The following is a 23,978-nucleotide window of genomic DNA, read 5'->3' on the forward strand; positions in this document are numbered from 1 at the left end:
GCTTTTTTCTTGTCAAGTTTCAATTATATTCTTACCTTACCTATATTCGGTACTAAGAATGTAAGGGCTGATGCCTTGTCACAACAGTTTTCCTCCACTTCCAAGTTGGAGTTGGTTCTGGTTCCTGTGATTCCTCCTGATCGTATTCTGGCTACGGTTCGCACCAGTCTCACTTCTTCTTTGGGTGACAAAATTCTTGCTGCTCAAGTCCATGCTCCTCCTGAGAAACCTTGTGACCACTGTTTTGTCCCAGAGAGTATCCGTACTGCCGTGCTGCAAACTTACCATTCTCCCAACGTAGACTCTACCAGTCTACGTGCTGATGTAACTGCCTTCGTAGCTGCCTGTTCCGTGTGTACTCAGAGTAAGACTCCACAACACCTTCCAGTGGGCCTCCTACAACCCATACCCAATGGAGAGAGGCCCTGGACAAACCTGTCTATGGATTTCATTGTGGAATTACCAAACTCTCAGGGCAACACAGTTATCCTTATGGTGGTTGACCAGTTCTCAAAGATGTGTCATTGTATTCCACTTAAGAAGTTGCCCACTTCTAAGGAACTGGCTTCCATTTATACTCGGGAGATCTTTCGACTTATTACCATGGGCAGAGTTTGTTCACAACAGTGCCTTGAATTCTGCTTCGTGATTGTCCCCGTTTATGGCGAATTATGGTTTCCAACCTTCCATGTTGCCTGACTCGTTTGTTCCGCAGAATATTCCTGCATTAGAAGAGCATCTCCGTGGTCTTTGTTCCACTGCCTGCGCCTTCCTACCAGGTTGGGGACAGGGTCTGACTGTCATCTCGCAACCTCCGACTTCGTGTTCCCGCACTGAAGTTCGCACCTCGGTTTATTGGGCCTTTCCATATTCTTTGCAGGATTAACCCAGTGGCTTATGCATTAGACCTTCCTTCTAATAAGTGTATTTTGAATGTATTTTGTGTCTCCTTACTAAAACCTTTGGTCTGCAACTGCTTAACCACCATGTTGCCACGTCCTCACCCTGTACAGGTTGAGAACCATGAGGAGTATGAAGTACAGTCGATTGTTGACTCCCGTAGGTTCCGTGGGCGCATACAGTACCTGGTGCATTGGAAAGGATACGGTCTGGAGAAACGCTCTTGGATCTCATCCTCAGAGGTACACGCCCCTGTCCTCCTCCGTGATTTCCATGGAAGTTTTCCCCTCAAGCCTGGTGGTCCTCCGAGGGGGAGGGATCATTGAGGAGGGGGTACTGTCGGGGCTGGGCTCAGCCCTTCCTTCTCTGAGCTGGCCCCTCAGCTGTTTCTCCACAGTTACTCAGCTCTTGATGATATCCTGCTCGTCAGTCCTGCCTACTTGAGCCATCCAGTCCAGAGGAGCTCTGCCTTTGCCACATCACAGAAACTATCTCCTATGATCCTGTTCAAGACCTGCTTTGCTGACATCTCTTCTGGCTCCAGATCCTGCTTGCTGTTCCACTACATTGATCCCTGACTTCTGGCTTGGCTGACTATCCGTTCCAGTTACTGAACTTTGGCTATGTTTTGTCTAAGTTTGTTCTTTTTACTTTTATTATTAAACAAGTGTGATTTAACTGTACTTCTGTCTCGGCCCAATTTCATGGTTTTCTTACAGTATATCAACCAGGTAAAAGGAAGCCCGAACAGATTTACCACATAAACCTGTTAAAGCCCTGAAAGGATAGACTGGCATTAACTGCGAGCTCCCTCCCGGTAACACCTAAGGGTACCGAGTCCCCTCTGATCCCTGAAGTCACGATTCCAGACACCCTATCGTATTCCCAAAAACAGGAAACTAGAGAGTTCCTGATAAGGAATAGAGAAATTTTCAGAGTTGCCTGGTACGACTTCAGCAGTTCAGCATGATATAGTTACTGAACCTGGGGTCCGTGTCAAGCTCAAACCCTACCAAATTCCTGAAGCTATAAAAAACAACAGTGATGAAGTTAAAAGGATGTTGGAGCTAGATGTCATTGAAGAGTCCAATAGTGACTGGTCTAGCCCCATCGTGTTAGTCCCAAAACCAGATGGCACGTGGAGGTTCTGTAATGACTTCAGAAAGCTTAAATGCAGTGACAAAGTTTGACACGTACCCAATGCCCAGGGTAGATGAACTTATAGACTGACTTGGCAAGGCCTGCTATCTGACCACTTTGGACTTGACAAAAGGTTCTTGACAATTACACCTGACTGATAGCACCAAAGAGAAAACTGCATTTGTGACCCCGGAGGGTTCCTTTCAATAAAAAAGAAAAAGCCTTTTTGTTTGCAAAATGCCCCTGCGACATTTCAGAAGGCCGTGGACAGGACCCTAATACCCCACCGACAGTATGCAGCAGCCTATCTAGACATAGTGGTACATAGCACTGACTAGGAGTCTGACTTGCCCCGTGTCCAGGCTGTCCTTGATTCCATCTTCAAAGAAGGCAAATCCAAAAAAATGTGTCATTAGTTTAGAGGAAGCCAGGTATTTGGGCTACACTATTGGCCGTGGTGTCATACAACCTCAAGTGAATAAAATAGAAGCTATCCAGGAGTGGCCACGTCCTGCAAACAAGAAGCAGGTCAGGGCCTTTCTTGGGATCGCGGGGTGTTATAGAAGGTTTATCCCGAATTTTGCAACTATAGCTGCCCCACTGACAGACCTTACAAAAGGGAAAGACTCTGTAATGGTGAAATGGTCCCCAGTAGCAGAGGAATCATTTCAAGTCTTGAAGAAGGGTCTTTGTGCACAGCCAGTGCTGTACTCCCCCGATTTCTCCAAAGATTTTTTGGCTCAGACGGATGCATCTGATGTAGGTATCGGAGCAGTATTGTCACAGGTACCCAATTGGGAAGAACACCCTGTGGTGTACCTAAGCAGAAAGCTCAATGACCATGAGAAAAAGTATGCAGTCATTGAAAAGTATTGATGAGCCGAACACCCCCCTGTTCGGTTTGCACCAGAACTTGCGAACAGGCAAAAAATTTGTTTGAACACGCGAACACCGTTAAAGTCTATGGGACACGAACATGAATAAGCAAAAGTGCTAATTTTAAAGGCTTATATGCAAGTTATTGTCATAAAAAGTGTTTGGGGACCTGGGTCCTGCCCCAGGGGACAAGGATCAATGCAAAAAAAAGTTTTAAAAACGGCCGTTTTTTCGGGAGCAGTGATTTTAATAATGCTTAAAGTGAAACAATAAAAGTGTAATATCCCTTTAAATTTCATACCTGGGGGGTGTATATAGTATGCCTGTAAAGGAGCGCATGTTTCCCGTGTTTAGAACAGTCTGACAGCAAAATGACGTTTCAAAGGAAAAAAAGTCATTTAAAACTACTCGCGGCTATTAATGAATTGCAGGTCCGACAATACACATAAAAGTTCATTGATAAAAACGACATGGGAATTCCCCACAGGAGAACCCAGAATCAAAAAAAAAAAAATGGCGTGGGGTCCCCCTAAAAATCCATACCAGACCCTTATCCAAGCACGCAACCTGGCATGCCGCAGGAAAAAAGGGAGGAGACGAGAGAGCGCCCCCCCTCCTGAACCGTACCAGGCCACATGCCCTCAACATTGGGAAGGTGCTTTGGGGTAGCCCCCCAAAACACCTTGTCCCCATGTTGATGAGGACAAGGGCCTCATCCCCACAATCCTGGCCGGTGGTTGTGGGGGTCTGCGGGCGGGGGGCTTATCGGCATCTGGAAGCACCCTTTAACAAGGGGACCCTGAGATCCTGGCCTTCCCCCCTGTGTGAAATGGTAAGGGGGTACAAAAGTACCCCTGCCATTTCACTAAAAAAGTGTCAAAAATGTTAAAAATGACAAGATACAGTTTTTGACAATTCCTTTATTTAAATGCTTCTTCTTTCTTCTTTCTTCTATCTTCCTTTGGTTTCTTCCTCCATCTTCTTCTGGTTCTTCTGGTTCTTCTGGTTCTTCCCCCGGTGTTCTCGTCCGGCATCTTCCTCCACGGCATCGGCGTCCTCTTCCAATCTTCTGTGGGCCACTCCCCATCCATGATGGCATGGAGGGAGGCTCCCGCTGTGTGACGCTTCTCCTCTTCTGACGGTTCTTAAATAATGGGGGGCGGGGCCACCTGGTGACCCCGCCCCCTCTGACACACGGTGATTTGATGGGACTTCCCTGTGGCATCACCGGAGGAACAACGGAGGAAGAACCAGAAGAACCAGAAGAAGAAGAAGATGGAGGAAGAAACCGAAGGAAGATAGAAGAAAGAAGAAGCATTTAACCCGCCCGCAGACCCCCACAACCACCGGCCAGGGTTGTGGGGATGAGGCCCTCATCAACATGGGGACAAGGTGTTTTGGGGGGCTACCCCAAAGCACCCTCCCAATGTTGAGGGCATGTGGCCTGGTACGGTTCGGGGGGGTACTCTCTCGTCCCCCCCTCTTTTCCTGCGGCCTGTCAGGTTGCATGCTCGGATAAGGGTCTGGTATGGATTTTTGGGGAATTCCCATGCCATTTTTATCAATGAACTTTTATGTGCATTGTCGGACTGGCAATTCATTAATAGCCGCGAGTAGTTTAAATGACTTTTTTTCCTTTGAAATGTCATTTTGCTGTCAGACTGTTCTAAACACGGGAAACATGCGCCCCTTTACAGGCATACTATAGACACCCCCCAGGTATGACATTTAAAGGGATATTACACTTTTATTGTTTCACTTTAAGCATTATTAAAATCACTGCTCCCGAAAAAACGTCCGTTTTTAAAACTTTTTTTGCATTGATCCTTGTCCCCTGGGGCAGGACCCAGGTCCCCAAACACTTTTTATGACAATACCATGAATATAAGCCTTTAAAATTAGCACTTTTGATTTCTCCCATAGGCTTTTAAAGGGTGTTCCGCGGCATTCAATTTGAATGCCGCAAACACCCCAAATTGTTCGCTGTTCGGCGAACTTGCGAACAGCCGATGTTTGAGTCGAACATTAGTTCGACTTGAACTCGAAGCTCATCCCTATTGAAAAGGAATGTCTAGCCATAAAGTGGGCTGTCAACGCACTAAGGTACTATTTGTTAGGGCGCCAGTTTGAGTTAATAACGGACCATACTCCCCTGAAATGGATGGCCCAAAAGAAGAAGATTAATAGACGGTGAACCTGTGGTTTTTGGCTCTACAGAATTACTCCTTCACTGTAAAACACAGGCCAGGTGTTGAGATGGGGAATCTTGATGCCCTGTCCCGTGTTCACTCCTGTTGGGCCACAGGTGTTCCAACCCAGGGGTTGAAATAAGGGGGGAGGATATGTAACAGAGCCTCCCAGAGAGAACCAGGAAAAGCCCTGTTTGGGGTTTATACATCTCCCAGTCTCCTCTTATACACGTTCAGGGATCTCTGATCCACGATCCAGTTCATATCTTGGTCCTCTCCCCCAGGCCAATTTAAACTCACCTGTGACAGACAGCCTTTGCTCTCTGCCTGGGAAACACAGATGCTGGTCTGTGAGAGCAAAAGGTTGGTGAAAAGCTGTTACGGTGCATCTGTGTAGGCTTGCTCAGCCTGGTAGTTAGGGCCTGTATATATTGTGTAGTTAGTGCCGAGACACAGTTAGGTTTTTGTTTGACTATTTTTGTTCTGTTAGTTTTCTGAAACGTTGTACAGCACCTGTGTATAGACTTGTATATATCACCAATAACGCTGCACTGTTTGTCACTACCTCACTGGGATTTGGTACCTGTGCCTGAAAGACTGCTTATCCCAGGGAGCTTTGTACCGCCTACCTGTCCCCCAAGTTACAATATATATACACACACACCTTTTATTAAAATAATAAAGATTATTTTATATCCTCCTGCAATCCATCCCACCCCTGGCTAACTGCATTAATCTCTAGACACATTACTTTTTCTCTTTTAGGACCAGTTCTCACCATGCCCACACAGGAATGAGCTGTGGGATTCACATGTGTTTCTGTGTGGTGCGATTTCAGCCTATTCATTTTAACCACTTCAGCCCTGGAAGGATTTACCCCCTTCCTGACCAGAACACTTTTTACAATTTGGCACTGCATCGCTTTAACTGCTAATTGCGCGGTCATGCAATGCTGTACCCAAACAAAATTTGCGTCCTTTTTTTCCCACAAATAGAGCTTTCTTTTGATCGTATTTGATCACCTCCTGCGGTTTTTATTTTTTGTGCTATAAATGGAAAAAGACCGAAAATTTTGAAAAAAAAAATGATATTTTCTACTTTTTGTTATAAAAATCCAATATACTCAATTTTAATCATACACTTAGGCCAAAATGTATTTGGCCACATGTTTTTGGTAAAAAAAATTTCAATAATCGTATATTTATTGGTTTGTGAAAAGTTATAGCGTCTACAAACTAGGGTATATTTTCTGGAATTTACACAGCTTTTAGTTTATGACTGCAAAGATGGCACAAAACTCCCCCAAATGACCACATTTTGGAAAGTAGACACCCCAAGCTATTTGCTGAGAGGCATGGTGAGTATTTTGCAGATCTCATTTGTTTTTGAAAATGAAGAAATAAAAGAAAAATGTATTTCTTTTTTTTTTTTTTTTTTTTTCAATTTTCAAAACTTTGTGACAAAAAGTGAGGTCTGCAAAATACTCACTATACCTCTCAGCAAATAGCTTGGGGTGTCTACTTTCCAAAATGGGGTAATTTGGGGGGGGGGTTGTGCCACCTGGGCATTCCATGGCCTCTGAAACTGATAGGCAGTGAAGAGTGAAATAAAAAATTTACACCCTTAGAAAGCCTGAAGGCAGTGCTTGGTTTCGGGGTCCCGTACGTGGCTAGGCTCCCAAAAAGTCTCACATGTGGTATCCCCATACAGGAGAATCAACATAATGTATTTTGGGGTGTAATTTCACATATTCCCATGGCATGTTTGAGCGATATATCATTTAGTGACAACTTTGTTCAAAAAAAAAAATTTCTCTTTTTCCCTCAACTTGTGTCACAATATAAAATATTCCGTGAACTTGACATGCCTCTCAGCAAATAGCTTTAGGTGTCTACTTTCCAAAATGGGGTCATTTGGGAGGGTGTTGAACTGTCCTGGCATTTTATGCACAACATTTAGAAGCTTATGTCACACATCACCCACTCTTCTAATCACTTGAAGACAAAGCCCTTTCTGACACTTTTTGTTTACATGAAAAAATTATTATTTTTTTGCAAGAAAATTACTTTGAACCCCCAAACATTATATATTTTTTTTAAAGCAAATGCCCTACGGATTAAAATGGTGGGAGTTTCATTTTTTTTTCACACAGTATTTGCGCAGCGATTTTTCAAACGCATTTTTTGGGGAAAAAAATACACTTTTTTCAATTTTAATGCACTAAAACACACTATATTGCCCAAATGTTTGATGAAATAAAAAAAAATGATCTTAGGGATCTTAGGACGAGTACATGGATACCAAACACGACATGCTTTAAAATTGCGCACATACGTGCAGTGGCGTACAGGTTACCACTTTAGATTTACAGAGGAGGTCTACTGCTAAAATTACTGCCCTCGATCTGACCTTCACGGTGATACCTCACATGCATGGTGCAATAGCTGTTTGTTTACATTTAATGCCAGACCGACGCTTGCGTTCGCCTTTGCGTGAGAGCAGGGGGGACAGGGGTGCTTTTTCTTTTTTTTTTTTTTTTTTCTTTCTTTCTTTAAAAATAAGATAAAAAAGCAAAAAAAAAAAAAAAAACTGTTCCTTTCATTTTTTTTTTTTTTTTTTAATCATTTTTATTGTTATCTCAGGGAATGTAAATATCCCCGATCTCTCCTCTGCCCTCAAAGCATCTGACCACACCAAGATCGGTGTGATAAAATGCTTTCCCAGTTTCCCAATGGCCCTGTTTACATCAAACGAAATCTAAGTCATAAAATGCTCGTAGCGTTCGGTTTCTTAGGCCATAGAGATGTTTGGAGCCATTCTGATCTCTGATCAGCTCTATGGTCAGCTGGCCAAATCACCGGCTGCATTCTCAGGTTTCATGTTGGGACAGGAGAGCCAGAGAAAAACATGGAAGCGGTGGGGGGGGGGGTCATTCCCTCCCACTGCCTGTAAAAGCAGTCTAGAGGCCAGTTAGCTGCTAGGATTGCTTTTACATGAAAGCTGACCGCTGGCTGAAAAGAATGATACCTAAACCTGCAGGCATCATTCTGGTATAACCACTCAAAGTCCAGCAAAATACCAGTACGTTGCTGGTCCTTGTTGGGCATATATTGTAAACTTTTTTTTTTCATGCAGCCTGTGGGCTGAACGAAAAAAAAATTGATCGGTGGGTATGCCCACCATTAGAATACCTCCCTTCATCCACCCACTTCTAATGATGGGCATACATGCACCGTTTATATATGCCGAAGCATGGGGTCATCCGCCCCAAAAGGTAGGAGCAAATCACTTCTCCGCCCCTGCTGCCCCCATGCTTCGGCATAGATGCTCTTTTCTTTAACTCTGGTGGTGAAATCACCTCCTACAGCGCTGGAGTCACGGCTTTATGTATCGTGGGAGCAAACGCTGTTGCTGTCAAGATAAATAAATCCGTTCTGCAGCTGAATGGCGTACCTGAAAACAAAAAAATGGTTAACAATAAAACACAGTAAACAGTAAAGTATAAAAAAATTGCATACCTATAAAGCAAACATGATAAAACATAACAATAAAACATTGCAGAATAGAATACAGTAAAAAAGAGCAGAACAATAGAGAGAGAACAATAAAAAGACAGCTATTTTTGTTTTTTTTATTTTATATATTTTTTTTTATACTTTTTTGTAACTGTAACTTTTGTAACTGTAACCGGTTCCAGGTTAGGGTCTCTCAAAATGCGATGGCATCTTGGGAGACCCTGTGAAAGTGTGCCTAGTCTGTGCAGTGCTGTACCCTACGCTAATGCTCAACTAGTGTATGGTAGCGTTCAAAACATTCACCAATGCAAAGACCGGGATTGTCAGGACAGGAGGGACAATAATAGCGGGTGTCACTCTTATATCCGCGCTTGCTGCAGACAAGACATCTTTTTTGGGGGGCTCGTTGAGTAGGGGTACTCGGGAGGACATAAAGAAAATGCCTCTCATGCAGCAGGCTTACTGCATTTGGTTGGGGAAGGTGAGGTGGAGCACTGTCTGGAAACAGAAGGGCTCTGACGATCTCTTCCTGGAATTTAAGGAAGGATCCAGTCCGTCCTGAAGCTCTGTATAGCACATGAGCATTCAGCAAAGCCAATTGAAAGAAATAAACACACTTTCTTGCACCAGCGTCTGGCCTTACGGGCAATTAGGTACGGCGCCAACAACTGGTCGTTGAGGTCCACCCCTCCCATATTTTGGTTATATTCATGGACACAGAGGGGTTTCTTCACAACACCAGTCGCTGTAGTAATTTGGACCGTCATGTCTGCATGAAGGGAGGTAAGAACGAAAACATTCTTATTATCTCTCCACTTCATAGCGAGCAAGTTATTACACTTGAAGCAGGCTCCCTCCCCCTGCCTAAGACGGGAATCTACAAGCCGCTGGGGAAAGCCCCGGTGATTAGGTCGCACAGTGCCACATGCTCCAATCTGATGATCAAACAAGTGACTAAAAAGCGGCACGCTTGTGTAATAATTGTCCACATATAAGTGGTAGCCCTTTCCGAATAAGGGTGACACCAAGTCCCACACAATCTTGCCAGCGATTCCTATGTAGTCAGGGCAGTTTGTCGGCTCTACGTGGCTATCTTTTCCTTCGTAAACCATAAAACTTCATGTATAGCCTGTGGCCCTGTCACAGAGCTTATACATCTTGACCCCGTAACTGGCACGCTTGCTGGGAAGATACTGTTTGAATGACAAGCGGCCAGAAAACTTAATTAGGGACTCATCAACGCAGACAACTTGATGGGGAGTAAACAAGTCTGAAGTGGTTTACAAGGGGCCGAATTTTGTAGAGCCGATCGTATCCAGGGTCTCCACGAGGAGAACAGAGTTCATTGTCATTGAAGTGCATGAACCACAAGATCTGCTCGTATGGTGCCCTGGTCATGGAGGCAGAGAACAAGGGCATATGGTGAATTGGGTCAGTGGACCAATATGACCGCAACTCACTCTTTTTAGTTATGCCCATGTTGAGAGGCCCAGAAAGAGCTTAAATTCGGAAACCGTAATTGGTCTCCAATCTCTGGCAAGGGAGGACTGGGGAATAGTGGCGATGTGTTGACCAGCGTACAAATTGCTTTGGTCCACAATAGATCTATAGAGATCTTCGGTGAAAAACAGCGAATAAAAATCAAGTGACGTAAAATCAACTGTTCCCACCTGAATGCCGGTTTGGCCAGTGAATGGGGGAAGTACGGGTGCTGCAGAAGTGGTGGGTTCCCAATTAGGATTGACGAATGCAGCAGGAAGGGCACTATGGGCATGACAGGCCTGTGTTCGTCTTCTTGGTGGCAGCGGAACACTACTTGTGTTTGCCACCTCACCAGCTTGAACTGCACTTATGGGACTCGCCACATCACCACGTGATACTGCAGTGCTGGATTGACTACGACCAGGGTGTACTAGGCCGCTGGTGCTTGCTAGTTCACCAGAAGGAATAGCGGCGCTAGTACTGCTCCATATGAGGGACCTGCGGTTCTTGCACATCAACGACAGAAGAAGAAGATTGGGGTCTGGTACGCCTGACCTTGGCAGGGACCACAACTTCGTCCTCAGAGCTATCTGTCATGGAGCCGCTGTCCTCTACAGGATCGAACCTGAATCTGACAGATAAGTGACTTCCTCCTCACTATCTGTCATGCTCAGAAACGTGTAGGCCTCTTCACTAGTGTACCTTCGATTTGCCATTTTGGGTTCTAAATTTAGTGGTACACTAGTGAGACTCACAGGTAAAAAAGCTCCTGACTGTTAGCGACTGAATCAAAACGCTACCAAAAAAACCTGTTAACGATCGCAGGGATCAGACCTGACTCTGCGAACGCTGCAGTTGTGTGTTTAGTGTTTTGTAAGTGACAGTGATCGATACTGCACTTGGGTGGGCTGGGCTGGGCAGAGGGGCTAAACGCGGGTGCTAGCAGGTATCTGGGCTGATCCCGCTAACACTGCATTTTTAGGAACCCTAAACTGCTGGGGACGCTAGTATAGATCTGATCGGATCAGATACTATACCACTAAGGGAGGTGTATGCTGCGTGCGTGGGTGATAGCCGTACTGGCACTAACCTGATGCTGCCTGGGGCGACGCAGACCCTATCTGACCCTAAAAAAAAAACTTAACTTATATCACCGCCGGGCGATCAGGGGGTTAAACCTTTATTAGGTAATAAACGGCGGGTGCCCTGAAACTATAAAAAACAAACTAACCAGCCTCACCTTTAACAGTTATACGGTGATCACTGGTGAAAGGGTTAACTAGGGGGCAATCAGGGGGTTAAAACCTTTACTAGGTAGTATATGGGGGTCCCTGATGCTATAAAACGCTGACGGCGAACCTAAATACTTACCTCCCTAATTAGCGTCACCTGTGACACTAATACAGCGATCAGAAAAATGATCGCTTAGTGACACTGGTGACTGGGGGTGATCAAGGGGTTAAAACTTTATTAGGGTGGGTACCCTAGACCTAAAGGGGCCTAACACTAACTGCCCTATCACTTATAACTGTCACAAAATGACACCAATGCAATAATCAGAAAAAAAAAAAACTGCTATTGGGGTCACTGTGACAGGGGGGTGATCCGCGTGTGATGGGGGGGTGAAAAGTGTGCCTAGAGTGTTCTACTGTACGTGTAGTGTAGACTTACTTGGATGACTTCTCTCCTCGGCGCCGGAACTAAAAGACCGACACGAGGAGAGATGACATCACTTCTTCTGCCGCCATTTACATTACAGCAGCAGAGGAAGATTGTCATTCGTTGGGAGCGATCGCAAGGGGGTGGCCACGAATGATCACTCATGGATCACAGCATGGATCACTCCCCTAACTATGTCGATCGCCTCACCCACGGGAGGCAAATCACGTACCAGGTACGAGATTTTACCTGCCCGTGCCATTCTGCTGCAGTATATCTGCATTAAGCAGTCGGCAAGTGGTTAAGGGCTGGTTAACACCATGCCCGCACATGAATCACACAGAAATGTACTGTGCATTCCTGCATTGGGTGTCAATGGAAAGTTATCGACACCCTAAACGCAGGTTGCAAACGCATTGTTTTCCCACCCTGAATCACATGGTACTTTTTTCAGTGCGGTTTAAAAAGTAGCGCATGTACTACTTTTGATGCAGTGTGAATTTATCCCATTTAAAATGAATGGGCTGAAATTGCACCACACAGAACCACATGTGAATCACACAGGAACGCACAGCTTGTTCCTGTGCGATTCATGTGTGGGCATTGTATGAACCGGCCCTGAATCGCACCACACTGCACCAAAAGTAGTGCATGTACTACTTTTTAAACACCAGCCAGGTCGCCTGGTGCAAAGGTACTGTGCGATCTGGTGTGGGCACTGCATTTGCAACCTGCGTTTTGGGGTGTAGTTAACTTTCTATTGACACCCTCTGCAGATCGCAAATAGAGTGCATTTTGCATGCGGTCTGAATTGCACAGAAACACACAGTGGATTTCTGTGTGATTCATGTGTAGGCATGGTGTGAACCAGCCCTTAGAAAGTACATAGACATGCTAAGGCTGGCCATACAGTAATCATATTATTTTTTTTTTTTTTTTTTTTTGTTCAACCAGCAAGTTGGCTTGATTCACCTATCCACACACTCCGATGTATGTGGATGGGGGGATCCTTTCTGCTGAGCTGTTGTGCTCTGACAGTAGGTGGGACTTCTCCATCAGAATACTTATCAGTACTGTAGGCTATAGCTGGCAGCACTAAGGCTCCGTTCACACCTAAGCGATCCGGATCACAGCCACAATCGCCACGATTCTGCCCGCGATTCCAAATCAGGGCAAATTGCAGGACGCTTGTGCGATGCCATTACTTCTTAATCGCACCCAAAGCACGCTACAATCACGGCAAATTGCAATGCTTGTCACTCAAAAAGGAGAAGGATCGACGGCGATAAGGCTGGGTTCGCTGGTCTCTGATTTCTTCCATATAGGAAGAGGTACCAGGCAGGGTTGTCCGCTCTCCCCTTTCCTCTTCCCTTTAATGATGGAACCTATGGCCAGAGCTCTTAGGCAGTCGGAGAAGGTGGGAGCAATTCATGTGGGAACTATAAAAGAATGCATTGCGTTGTACGCCGATGACATGCTCCTGTTTCTCAAGGATCCTGGGCCCTCTCTCAGGGCTGCTCTATCGATCCTAGACAAATTGTCTGCCTCCTCGGGTCTAAGAGCTAATTGGAGCAAGTCATCGATTCTACCACTGGGCAGAGAAGCGAAGAATTTACTGAATGATACATTACCGCTTCAGTGGGTATCCTCAATCACTTATCTTGGGGTTAAAATAACCACCAATGTTCATGACTGTATGTCCTTTAATCTCCTGCCATTAGTTAATGGGCTTAAGCAAAAAACATCAGCGTGGAGGAATCTACCTCTATCACTGTTGGGTAGAGTAAGTCTTATTAAAATGAAATTCCTATCAGTGATTTTGTATTTCCTATGCCATTCCCCTTTGTGGATCCCAAAATACTTTTTTCAATCAATAGACAGTATCATAGGCTCCTTCTTATGGTCACCACAATCGCCACGTATAAGCATCAAAATTCTGCAGGAGCCTTGGGGTCAGGGTGGTCTGGCATTGCCCGACTGGCAAAAGTACTATTTGGCGGGTCAGATGGTGTTTGCCAGGAGATGGTTGATAGCAGATAGTGGTGATTCTGCTACGGTTGTAGAGGCAGCACATCTGGGGTCGTATGAAAGTTTAAAGTTGGCCCTCTATAGGGGCTCAAAATCTTGTCTCCCCCTGACGGATTCGATGAAGTCTACTATTAAGGCATGGGAAGTTACTACTACCTTGAGGTCCCCTAGCTATTCAGGAGTAACTCCTTCGGCCCCTTTGTGGATGAATCCGAAATTTCCACATTTGTTCTCCTTTCCTGACCCCATGATCTGGGCATGCAAAGGTGTTAAAATATTGAACGACATTACTAGGGAGGGGGAGCTTTGTACATTTGATCTGTTAAAGGTCTGGCACAACCTACCCAACTCTTTTTTTTCATTTGTTATTTACAGTTGCATCATGCTTTTCAGGAGCAATTTAAAGATCAGAGAATTGAATATCTACCTTCTGAATTGGAGAACCTCTTAACAGAAGAGGAATTGGCTAAGCCTCTGTTGGAGATGCTCTCATGCCCCAGCAGATGCAGAACATATTTTTTGGACTTGCTCGCAGGTTCAGATTTTCTGGTCGGGCGTCACTGAATGTCTGGCGGAAGTACTTAGTATCCCAGTTCCACTGACAACTAGAGTCTGCCTCATTGGGTTAGTGGAGGAGGTGGTTCCGTCTCGAGCACATCGTACCTTGTTAAATATTACCTTATTTTATGGTAGAAAGGCCATACTGTTAAATTGGAAAAAAGCTGCTGCTCCCACATTGCCCTACTGGAAAAAACTGGTGAACTGAGTCATTCCTTTATGTAAAGCGACTTATAGAGCTAGAGGTTGTAATAAGAAGTTCAACAAGGTCTGGCAGGCCTGGCTAGATTCTACGGCTACAGCAGGATAAGCTAATAAACAATAAGTTACTCAGCTGTAAAGTTGAATATTTAGCGCATTGATAATTTGACTCATGTGGACTTTGCTGACAAACTTGAATGGGTTTCCTTTCTTGACATAAGTTATTAGATAGTAGAAGGATTTGAACATGATAATATGAATTTTATATACAATGGTGCACAAAACGGTCATTATCTCATTATGTGTTTCTATGTATGACGACTGGTTGGTATGGTGGGTGGGGAGTTAGGTTGAACTATGTTAGTTCTGTTTTAGGCCCTGCGAGGCCAACCTCGAAGGCATGTTGCCTTTTGGGTCATTTATGTCTGTTTGTGTTTAAAATTTAATAAAAAGAATTAAAAAAAAAAAAAAAAAAAGAGCAGGAGCTTCTTTTGAGCGACAGCATCACGCGTTGCAATTTGCCTCAATTGCAGTACGATTTATCGTGTGACAATTGCAGCAAGATCCCGCGATTTGGAATCGCAGATTGCTCAGGTGTGAACGGAGCCTAATTGTTTGGGAAAAAAACAGACAGGCTGGTTGTACAGAAATCGCTCTACCACTCAACTTCTGTACCACCAGCCTGTCCATACATGGACCGAAATTCAGTCGGTCCCTGCTGAACCAGCCAAATTTCGATCCATGTATGACTGGTATAAGAAAGTGGTCTCCCGCAGTAGCAAATATGCATCTCTCTGTCACTGAGGTCTACTGCTCTCCTGTTTCTCGGTATAGATGTCCACTCTGCTCTGCCATTATATATGGTTTTTTTTTTTTGTTTTTACAAAATTTGCGGTCTTTTTTCATTTGTAGCTCACAAAATAAAAAACCCAGTGGTGATTAACCGCTTCAGCCCCAGAAGAATTTACCCCCTTCCTGACCAGAGCGTTTTTTGCAATTCGGCACTGCGTCGCTTTAACTGACAATTGTGCGGGCGTGCCTCGTTGTACCCAAACAAAGTTAACGTCCTTTTTTTCCCACAAATATTGCTTTCTTTTGGTGGTATTTGATCACCTCTGCGTTTTTTTATTTTTTGCGCTATAAACAAAAAAAGAGCGACAATTTTGAAAAAAAAAAAAAGCCACAATATTTTGTACTTTTTGCTATAATAAATATCCTCATTTTTTTTCAAAAAAGCTATTTTTTTTTTTTTCAGTTTAGGCCGATATGTATTCTTCTACATATTTTTGGGAAAAAAAAAAAATCGCAATATTGGTTTGCGCAAAAGTTATAGCCTCTACAAAATAGGGGATAGATTTATAGCATTTTTAATTTTTTTACTGGTAATGGCGGTGATCGTGACTGCGACATTATGGCGGGCAAGACAATTTTGACACATTTTTGTAACCATTGGCATTAATACAGCGATCAGTGCGATTAAAAATGCATTGATTACTGTAAAAATGCCACTGGCAGTGAAGGGGTTAACACTAGGGGGCGGTGAAGGGGTTAACTGTTTCCTGCTACGTGATTCTAACTGAAGGGGGAGGGACTAACTACAGGTAGTGACAGATCATGGTTCCTAGCCAATAGGAACACACGATCTGTCACTCCTGTCAGAACAGGGAAGTGTGTGTTTACACACACTCGTCCCCTGTTCTGTGTCTCCTGGTCGCGATCGCTCGTGGCCGGCGGTCATCACGACCATCGGCCGCGAGCATCAATACCCCTGCTATGCAGCGGGCGTGTGCGCCTGCTATCCAGACCCCGCAAGCCAACGTACAGCTATGTGGTTTCACGCAGGGGAGCCAACCTGCCACAGTATAACTGCAGTGGCTGGTCCAGAAGCGGTTAAATACCACCAAAAAAAAAGCTCTATTTGTGTGAAAAAAAGGAAGAGAATTTTATATGGGTACAGTGTTGCATGACTGAGTAATTGCATTCAAAATGTGAGAGTGCTGAAAGCTCAAAAATGGCCTGGTTATGAAGGGGGTATAAGTGCCCAATGGTTAAGGACTTATGGACTTGTTTTGCACACTGATCAATTGATTAATCCAACATCATTTCACTTTTATGGTTTCATCCTCATTTCTGTCAGTGAGCGCTGATTTGCATGCTACTTGTTGGTCTGTGATATATTGCTATTTGTTTTATTGGGAACCTCAGCTGCTCCTATCAGTCTTGATGGATCAGATTAATTTTTTTTTTGTCCTGTAGGAATAATAGATTTAACAACTTGTTCCTTGACACCCTCCTCCCTGCTCCATCTGTCATTCCCATACCCCATTGTCCTCTTCCGCTCATACCACCACACACACAAATTTGATATATATATGCGCAAATTGTTCTACAAATTAGAAGATTTGCTTGTATCAGAGAACCACCAAAGCTGGAATATTACTTTTCTCCAAAAATATTTATAGTTGAAATTAATACCCAGGGGTCTTAGGATTTAAAAGAGTTGTTCGTTATTAGAACCAGATCTCACAAGAGTGGAGACACATTTCTGACTTTTGTACTACACAGTGGATAAAGATCATTATTCAACAAAGGACCAGAAAAATTTAAAAATACAAGTTTGACATTGAAAATGCACATAAACTCATAACGAAACACTCTTTTTGCCTGACAGAAAGATGGTTTGCAAATTTGCTACAGAAAATTCAGCATAAAGAATATAAGATAATTATCAAAAAGATTAAAATAATAATTAAAAAGGTACGTAAAAGACTTCCAACATGATAGTGTACACTTGGGCAGGGCCAGGACTTTTTTTCTCAGAGAATAGGTGCAGGAACTCGCCTTCCCCAGCCAACTTCCTACCCCCAACCACGCCGTTCCCCGAGGAGAGACGTAAATCAACATTAAATAATGTGCACTTTGCACAAGGTGCAAGAGGGACAAAGTACCTCACTCAGGAGCGAATAACACAGAGGGCTCTGGAGTGCATACTGTGCAGTGCTGAGGTGTGTGTATCGCACAAGGCACAGAAACAAATCAGCACAAGTGATAATATTTGCATATTCCTTCCCAAGGTAACAATCTATTCCACACCTCTGTGCCTCCCATTCACAGCTTACCTCTGTACCCCCGCCCACAGCTCACCTCTACAACCCTCGTTCACAGCTCACCTCCTCTTCCCCTTGTCCACAGCTCACCTCCTCTTCCCCTTGTCCACAGCTCACCTCCTCTTCCCCTTGTCCACAGCTCACCTCCTCTTCCCCCCCCCACCTGCCCCCCAGCTCTCAATATTTACCACTTTTCATAAATCCCCCCCCCCCCAACTCTTTACAGCTCTCACCTCCACAGAACCCCTCCCCCACCTTCACAGCTCTCACCTCTTCACAAATCCCCCCCCCCCCCACTTCTTCACAAATTTCCCTATCCAGTCTTCACAAATTCCACTCCCCCTTCTTCACAAATTCCCCCTCCACGCTTCACAAATTTCCCCCCATTCTTTATCAATTCCCCTCTCCACAAATTCTCCCCATTCTTTATAAATTCCTCCTCCCTCATTTTTCACAGCTCTCATCTCTTCTCACATCCCCCCTCCCTCCCTTTCTCACAGCTCTTACCTTTTCACAAATCTCCCCACTCCCCCAGCTGTCACTTCTGCACTACACCTCTAACCTCCCCACAGCTGCCTCTCTGCAAACACCCCCCCCCCCCCTTTCTTCCACTGCCCTCTCTCACCTTTTCAAAAGAGCCTCACAGGGCTGCAGCTGGCAAATCTGTGCTAGATGTGCCATTTCTTTTCCCCAACACATCATAACTTACCACGGAGCCAAGAGCACAGAGCTGAAGAGTGTGGAGAGCTAGAACGCTTCACTCGGCTGTGTGCTACACAGGTCAGACAGGTGGGTGCGGGGACAGAAGCGGCTTCCCGAAGCAACACAGGAACGGCAAAGAAAGAACAAAATGCAAGCATTTGCAGGGTTGGGACAGGGGGGCATTCACCAACATATGCCTTACTTGCACATGCCCTGGATGCCTGACAATAGCTCACAGAAGCCGGTAGAGGAAGTGAGTAGTTCAAAAAGTTACTCTACCACCTTCTGTGATTAGTGACAGGTTGGAGAGGATTGGGCTAGCCAGAGGTGGCAGAACACAGTTCCGCCGTGTTCCGGCTGAAAAAAAACCCTGGACAGGGCTATACATAAATGCAGGATAAGGCTAGGGGCCAACAGGGCCTTTTCTGGCTCCCCAACCAGCCAGGTATCCACTTCTAATACATCTCTAGAGAATGCCACTATTCCCAAGAATCCATTTCCTACAGTAGACTATACTAACATGTTGCCTGTCACTAGGGATGAGCTTCGAGTTCGGGTCGAACCGATGTTCGACTCGAACATCGACTCTTCGACCGTTCGTCGAATTGCGAACGATATGGGCCGTTCGCGCCAAATTCGAGTGGCGCATCACGGCCCATAATTTACTGCGGCATCGCAGCGCATTGCTGGCTGATGATTGGCCAAGCATGCACTATGACCCGCATGCTTGGCCAATCACAGCGCCGTGTGTACAGAGAGCCATAATTGGCCAAAGCCAGGGTGGCTTTGTCCAATTATGGCTCAGGGGGTTTAGTACACGCCCCATAGTATATAAGGCCGCCTACGGCGGTGGAGAGAGATAGATGGAGAGACAGTGTAATTTGATTTAAGTTACATAGAGTAGGCAGGTCAAGTCAGGTGTGTGTGTATTACACACATACACACACACACACACTGTATTCAGTTTAGCTAGATCCGTTCCTGTTATTCCCTTCCTAAAATACTGACAGGCAGTCATTTTTACAGTATTTACAGTTCATGTACTGTGTACCCTGCACAGTTGCACCTACAGTATAGCTACCTGAAGACAAGTGCTTGTGTTCTTCTGATCATATTAATAGCACAGGCTGGCTCTTGAAGTATTTACAGTTAGTGTACCCTGCACAGTTGCACCTATAGCTACCTGAAAACAAATGCTTGTGTGCTTCTTCTGATCCTATTAATACCACAGGCAGGCATCTCTCCCTCTCCCTCTCCCTCTCCCTCTCCCTCTCTCCCCCTCTCTCTCCCTCTCTCCGCACGTGGCCGTGGGACACGCTTGTCTTTTTTGGGCAGCTGGCCGTGTTGAGCCCCAACATGCCGAAGACTTGTTTGAGTGGATGACCAAGCCGTCCTCATTCTCTCACCCAGGCTCAGGGTACGTTGTCTGGCAAAGCAGCTACTAACGCGGCCTCTTCCCTCGGCTCAATGGCATCAGTCAATCCTTCCCTAGCCCCACCATGTCCTCCGAACTGTTTGACCACAATGTTGGGTACATGCTTCAGGAGGATGCCCAGCATTTTGAAGGCTCCGATGATGGCAGTAACGTGAGGAGAGAGAGAGACTGCATCACACCGCAGAGCTCCGCATGTGCAGGGCGCTGCTGTCTCTGCGCGTTATTCCAAAAGTTCTTTGGTGTGGGCCTTTGAGACGAGTGCAAGCACTTAAAATTGCTAGCACTTAAACTGCTGCCTTTTCAGTTGGTAGACTCTGCCCCCTTCCGTGAGTTTGTGGAATGTGCGGTTCCTCAGCGGCAGGTTCCCAAACACCACTTTTTCTCACGGAAGGCGATTCCGGCTCTCTACCAGCATGTGGACGGCAATGTCTTGGCCTCACTGGACAGGGCGGTCAGGTGCATATTACCGCTGACTCATGGACCAGCAGGCATGGACAGGGACGTTAACTATCTTTCACTGCGCATTGGGTGACTCTTCTGGCAGCTGGGAAGGATGCAGGACAAGGTGCAGTAGTGTTGGAGGTTGTTCCGCCAACACGCCTCCAAAATGCTACTACTGGTGATTCTGACACACCTCTCTCTTCCACTCCATTCTCTTCTTCTTCCTCCATGGCCTCTTCCTGTGCTTTGTCCTCGGAACCAGCAGTGCTCTGTAGGCGTTCAAGGGGCTACGCAAGTACGCAGGCCAAAAGATGCCATGCGGTGCTTGAGCTGGTGTGCTTGGGGGACAGGAACCACACTGGGGCAGAGATTCTGTCAGCTCTGCAGGGGCAGGCTCAGAGGTGGTTGACGCCAGCTTCAGCCAGGAATGGTGGTTTGCGACAATGGTACCGACATCCTCTCCGCCCTCCGACAGGGACAACTGACCCATGTGCCCTGTTTGGCTCATGTGCTCAACTTGGTGGTGCAGCGGTTCTTGGGCAGGTACCCGGGCTTACAGGATGTCCTGAGGCAGGCCAGGAAAGTCTGTGTGCATTTCCCCTGGTCATATAATGCCAGTGCTCGGCTGGCTGACCTCCAAAAGGAATTTAACCTGCCCAAGAACCGCCTAGTCTGTGACATGCCCACCAGGTGGAACTCAACGTTGGCCATGCTGCAGCGGCTGCACACGCAGCAGAGGGCCATCAATGAGTACCTATGCGACTATGGCACCAGGACAGGGTCAGGGGAGCTTGTTTTTTTTCCCCACGCCAGTGGGCCATGATCAGGGATGCATGCACTGTCCTGTCACCATTTGAGGAGGCCACGAGGATGGTGAGCAGTGACAGTGCATACATCAGTGACACTGTCCCCCTTGTCCACCTGTTGGAGCATACGCTGCATGGAATAATGGACAGGGCACTTGAGGCAGAACAGAGGCAGGAAGAGGAGGACTTCCTTACCTCTCAAGGCCCCCTTTATCCAGACAGTGTTCCTGCGTGCCCGTCAGAGGAGGAGGATTGTGTCAGCATGGAGGTGGAGTCTGGCACTCAGCATCAGCAGCAGTCTTCAAGGGATCATTTACAGTCCCAAGAAACCCATGGACTTGTACGTGGCTGGGAGGAGGTGGCTGTGGATCATGTCATCCTTAGTGACCCAGAGGACTCCGGACCGAATGCCTCAGCAAACCTACGTTGCATGGCCTCCCTGATCCTGCAAAGCCTGCGGAAGGATCCTTATATTCGTGGTATCAAGGAGAGGGATCGTTACTGGCTGGCAACCCTCCTTGATCCACGTTACAAGGGTAAGGTTGCGGACCTTATCTTTCCATCTCAGAGGGAGCAGAGGATGAAACATCTTCGGGAGGCCTTGCAGAAAGGTCTGTGCAACGCGTTCCCAGAGACTGGGAGGTTACAAACTCCTGTTCCTGGACAACGTGTTGCTGAGGCTTCGGTCAGTCAAAGGAGCGGTGGAGAAGGTGGCCGTCTGACCGATGCGTTCAGACAATTTTTTTAGTCTGCAGCCCCAAGGTATGATCGGTTCTAGCAACCATCGCCAGCGTCTGTTTTACATGGTGCAGGAATACCTAGGGGCAAGATCTGACTTGGACACCTTTCCCACCGAATATCCTCTGGGTTACTGGGTCTTGAGGATTGATCACTGGCCAGAGCTTGCACAATATGCAATTGAACTACTGGCCTGTCCTGCATCCAGCGTTCTTTCGGAACGCACATTCACATGCTGGAGGCTTTGTAACCGATCACAGGGTGCGCCTGTCCACCGACTCGGTCGATCGACTGACCTTCATAAAAATGAATCAGTCTTGGATCACCACCAGCTACCAAGCACCTGATGCTGATGTAACTGAATAATTTTTTTTTTTTTTGAACTGTCAGATCCCTTCAAGACTGCCTATGCTAATGCTGAGCAACTATCCTGTTATGCTGAGTGACTATGCTCTTCCTCCTCAATGATCAAGCTTGTAAGAATATTTTTGGTTCTGGGCACCGCCACCAGTGGCTAAGGCCCAATTTTTCAGCCCCTTTTTAACAGGGGCGTGTAATTACAATTTTTGATGCAATATTTTGCAAGGAGGGTTCGTTGCTGTGCTCCAACTAGAGTATCTGTGAGGGGTTGCAGTGTTGTGGCACCAGTGCCTAAGGCCCAATTTTTCTGCCCCTGTTCAACAGGGACATGTAATTACAATTCTTGATCTAATATTTCACAGCAGGGCCCGTTTCTGCGCCCACCAAGAGTAACTGTGAGGGCTTACAGTGTTGTGGCAACACCAACACCTAAGGCCCCAATTTCTGCAGAGTATATAGGGCAGGCCCCTACTTTCAAATGACTCCTACTTGCAAATGGAAGGAGACAACAGGAAGTGAGATGAAGTCTACCCCTAGGAAGGGAAATTCTCTCCTGTAAGAGTTAATATGGGAAAAACGTGTCTCCTCTTCACTGATGCTTTATCACCAATCCTTGTTTCACTAAAAACCCCAAATTTTCAAAAAACATTTGTCATTGGGACAAAAAGTGAGGTGAAATCTTCTGAAGAGGTGCACTGACAGCAAAACAAATGTTACAGGGGTGATGACCCCTCCCTATGTTTTCCAAAAAGCTTAAAAATAGATGTTTTGGCTGGAGCTACACTTTAAAAATGTACCAGTTCAAAATTACAAACAGATTCTACTTAACAAACCTACAGTCCCTGTCTTGTTTGCACCTCCTGTATACTGCTGTTCAGAGTGTATAGTGCCTGGGGGCCCCACGCCTTTTCTTTTTTTAATTTGGGTGTGGGGTTCCCCTTAATATCCATACAAGACCCAAAGGGCCTGGTAATGGACTGGGGGGGGGGGGGTACCATGCCGTTTGTCTCACTGATTTTCATCCATATTGCCGTGACCCGACATTACATTAAAGCCGCAAGCAGTTTTAAATGACTTATTCCTTTTAAAAATGTAATTTTTGTGCAGGGACTGTTCTAAGCACGGGAAACAAGCGCCACTTTACAAGCATACTATGGGCACCCCCCAGTTATGATATTTAAAGGAATATTTCACTTTTTTTTTCACTTTAAGCATCATTTAAAATAACTGCCCCCGAAAAAAACGGCCGTTTTTAAAACTTTTTTTTGCATTGATACATGTCCCCTGAGGCAGGACCCGGGTCCCCAAACTCTTTTAGGACAATACCATGCAAATTAGCCTTTAAAATTAGCACTTTTGATTTTGAACGTTCCACGTCCCATTAGACTTCAGTGGGGTTCCAAAGTTCGCGCAAATTTTCGGTCCGTACCGAACTGGGGGGTGTTCGGCTCATCCCTACCTGTCACTATCACTACAGCCACCAATAAAAACAATGTGGAACAATAAGTATAATAAGGCAGGGAGAAGGGGATTATAGCGGTGCCAAGAACAATTTAGAACACAAATAATGATAAAAAAAAGTTCTTTATTAATATACAATGTTAAAAGCTACGTATATGTATATGTATATAGTCTATACATTGAATGTCATAAAAATAGACAAGAAATATTTTGCAATTAATTTATTGACAGACACCAGTGATGTTGAAAGGTAGTCGAAGGTCAAGTCATCCCTACTAGTTTTGCCAATACATTGGCTTCATCAGGGGAAAAGATAGATAGTAATTAAAAGAAAAACACTGAAAAGGAATAGAAAAAGATAAATCATATAGCACAAGTAT

This window comes from Aquarana catesbeiana, linkage group LG11, assembly GCF_042186555.1.
Source record: "Aquarana catesbeiana isolate 2022-GZ linkage group LG11, ASM4218655v1, whole genome shotgun sequence".
NCBI classification, from domain to species: domain Eukaryota; kingdom Metazoa; phylum Chordata; class Amphibia; order Anura; family Ranidae; genus Aquarana; species Aquarana catesbeiana.